The sequence below is a fragment of the Triticum aestivum genome, chromosome 4B (assembly GCF_018294505.1).
Source record: "Triticum aestivum cultivar Chinese Spring chromosome 4B, IWGSC CS RefSeq v2.1, whole genome shotgun sequence".
NCBI lineage: Eukaryota > Viridiplantae > Streptophyta > Magnoliopsida > Poales > Poaceae > Triticum > Triticum aestivum.
Genome location: NC_057804.1, coordinates 351806031 through 351809587, shown reverse-complemented (window position 1 = coordinate 351809587; position 3557 = coordinate 351806031). Strand labels below are relative to the sequence as shown.

Here is a 3557-nt window from a genome sequence, read left to right as displayed (position 1 = left end):
ATTCATGTTCAAAATCAGAGGGGTATTAATATGCATTAAGGATCTGAATATATAATCTTCCACCGAATAAACCAACTAGCATCAACTACAAGGAGTAATCAACAGTACTAGCAACCCACAGGTACCAATCTGAGGTTTTGACACAAAGATCGGATACAAGAGATGAACTAGGGTTTGAGATGAGATGGTGCTGGTGAAGATGTTGATGGAGATTGACCCCCTCCCGATGAGAGGATCGATGGTGATGATGATGGTGACGATTTCCCCCTCCCGGAGGGATATTTCCCTGGCAGAACAGCTCCGCCAGAGCCCTAGATTGGTTCCGCCAAGGTTCCGCCTCGAGACGGTGGCACTTCATCCCGAAAGCTTCCTTCTGATTTTTTCCATGGTGAAAGACTTCATATAGCAAAATATGGGCACCTGAGGCCTGCCAGGGGGCCCACGAGACAGGGGGCACGCCGGGGGGGTAGGGCGCGCCCCCCACCCTCGTGGCCAGGGTGTGGGCCCCTCTAGTTGATTCTTTCACCAGTATTTTTTATTAATTTCAAAACGTGCCTCCGTGAAGTTTCAGGACTTTTGGAGTTGTGCGGAATAGGTCTCTAATATTTGCTCCTTTTCCAGCCCAGAATTCCAGCTGCTGGCATTCTCCCTCTTCATGTAAACCTTGTAAAACAAGAGAGAAAGGCATAAGTATTGTGACATATAGATATATTAAAACTGAGCACCCTCCCAGCCCTCTCAGGCTATCAACATTTCTGGCCATTAGATGTTGATATTTATGCGTTTCTGGCCGTCTGATTTAAAGTAAACGCGATGTTTGCGGTGAACTGGGCGTGAAGTCATGAGGGCGGCTACTCCCGTAGCTATTTTGGATCCCTGTGGTAATTGGGCCAGTTTTCATGCTCGACCTAGGAAAGCGAAGCCCGCTTCAACCTTGCTGGAAAAAAAACCAGCGAACGAGCACCTCTCTCGCTGCTCACGCTGCCCGTTCCTCTCCCCGTCGCCGCACACGACGGCATCTCATCCCTCCTCCCTTCCGTACAAGCTGATGTCGCCGCCCTCCGCATCCCTTGCCCGTCTCGTGGCATACCCCTTCCACTGCCGATTGGATCCCAGCCGCGCCCCAATCCCTGATGACACGGCTGTATTCTCGATATTGCGCCTGGATCCAGCCGCTCCAGGCCATCCACTGTCCCGTCATCAATGCCTTCCCTCACCAAGCGCCTGCACATCCCTACTCTGCATTCTTGGTGGCGCAAGCCGGCCCCTCGCTTCGATGTTGGCTCTCTTTGAACGGATCGGATACATGTGCGCTGGTTCCCGGTGAGTGGTCTTGAACTTTGTAGCCTTTTGGAAATGGAATCCAGCAACTAGACGACAATAATCAAGCAGCAGCTCACTTCCCTAGCCTACAGTGGCAGCAAGGTACGTATGCTCATCCCAACCCCGGTGTTTTCTCTGCATTTTATTTATACCTGCAACGCCTATGATTTATGTCTTGATGCTGAATCCTAGAGACTGAAATACACTGAACTCAAGATAAGTGCTACTTCCTATTCACGGATCTGCAGTGATTGATTCAATCCCCCGTGGATGCGCTTTAGCACTCACATATGATCTATTAGTGGATGCGCTTTGACAGTTGCATTGGATACAGGTTTGTTGATCCACTAATAGATGGCAGTACCCACAAATAATGCAAGACCTTGTGAAAGAGATGTTGCACAGGTTCACTCCTGGTCAAGCTAAAGTGGTCAAGGAACAAAACTAACTTCGCAAAGGGGCAGAAATTGCTGCAACAGACACTGACTAGCTACTCAGTCGATTTGCGGGTTACTTGTGCATGTGAATTTCCTGTCTTAAGCTGCAGGTTTTACATCAATATATATAATATATATTGCGCTTCATCCTTAATTTATAGCCGAAACTTTGCAGTTGAGCGAAATGGCTAACCGATTGGACCAAGGGTATGAAGCTCATTGCGGAAACCTTTCTCAGCTTTACTTGCTCCGACCATAAGTTCAAAATTAACATGATAAATCCTTTTTTGTGCATGAATTCTTACAGGCGAATTCTAGATGGCTTTATATTGTCCTGAGGTGGATGTATTGATGTGTGCACTACATTGGTCAGAGGTATGGAAACCCAGCTATTGTCATAACTAAAAACGGTACTGGAGCTCCATATCTCTTTGTTTTGTTTCATGCCTCTGAATCATCTTGTCATGCGTATATACTAATGTTGTCGTCATGTTGCCAGGAATGGATTAACCAGGGAACCTCACCCGCAAACACTACTTGCGGGATGCCACAAGGGTTTGGTACTACCGGAGTTACCTTAGCAAGCAGAAGAAAGCCATGAATAGTGGCGCCAATGTTCTTGGCTACTTTGCATGGTCTCTCCTGTACAACTTTGACTAGAATGGCACCCCTCACATTCCTCTATATTACCTCTCCCAAAAATAACCTCCAATGTTAGGTCGTTGGTGAGCTCTCTTCAGTTCGCAGATTCCTGGATATTCATATGGTTTGATTTGAAGCCTCTGCCATCGTTGCTTGTTGCATGTCTTTGTTTCGTTATTTGTAATGTTAGTTGCAATAACTTATGAATCACATGGCAAGTCAATGGTTTATTACAATTTTCTCTTTTGAAAACAAGATTATTTACGTGAAATGATGTTGCTTCTGTGCTTGCAGGACTTGAGCGAAAATGTTAAATTACGTCTTTCCACGTGAGCTGACACGAAATCACAAATGAAGATAAGTACAATGCATGCAATGCACTTCTGTCTTTGAGAATTCTGAAACGGCAAGGAGTCTATTAGTCTGTACAATGCTTAGTAGCTTATTAGTTTATATGTATTGAAGCTAATGGGAGTCACCAATGCAAGCGGGACTGAACTTTGATCACGTTGCAGTTAGATAATGTTTCCAGACCATATGGCAGCTCAAGGATGCGTGTTTCAGAGAATGTGAAAACATCCACTTGTTCAGTTCCGTTGAGCTTGAAACAACCACTATGGTTTTATTTTCTTGTTTCGGTTGTAGCTTCAATCTTTGTGGTTTTATTAATGAAAGTAAGGAGGAATCTGTTACAAAAGTACTGGAACTAGCGTCTACGACATCATATTCACATGATAATAATATCGATTAGCATGGAATGTGTGCATGCTATGTTCTTTGTCCTTGAGTTCGCAACATTTTTCTTTGTATAGTGGAATTGGCCCTCCAACTAGAAGGCTCAGGACCAATACATGTTAAGCCATGGAAAAACAATAATCATGTTGTGTTTTTTCTGCTTGTGCTCTGCAGTTTATTCATTGTGTTTCTGATGTATTTGATGTGTTTGGCATTACTGCTAGCCTGCCATAACTCGGTGACGCACAGTCTTCCTTGTTCGTTTCTAGATGAGGTTTGTAATTAGTGTTTTCCCAATAGGCTGCCTTTTCTTTGTATACATCACTATCAAAGTTAAACTTGATTTCCATTAAAGTGTTGGTGAGTTTTCTTTTTGCAAGTTGATTTCCTTAACACTAAAGGAGAACGTGAACTAGAGTT

General features: G+C 44.5%; 1 long non-coding RNA gene across 3 annotated transcripts; it reads left to right on the top strand.

The window, feature by feature from the left end:
- Positions 1 to 895: 895 nt before the first annotated feature.
- Positions 896 to 3184, top strand: LOC123092160 (uncharacterized). Of its 3 annotated transcripts, XR_006444358.1 has the most exons (4): positions 896 to 1967; positions 2068 to 2135; positions 2260 to 2485; positions 2697 to 3184. It is a non-coding gene; the product is annotated as an uncharacterized lncRNA (long non-coding RNA). The 3 variants fall into 3 exon arrangements; XR_006444357.1 differs by having other exon boundaries at positions 2260 to 3184; XR_006444359.1 differs by having other exon boundaries at positions 2068 to 2170; positions 2260 to 3184.
- The last annotated feature ends 373 nt before the right edge of the window (positions 3185 to 3557 follow it).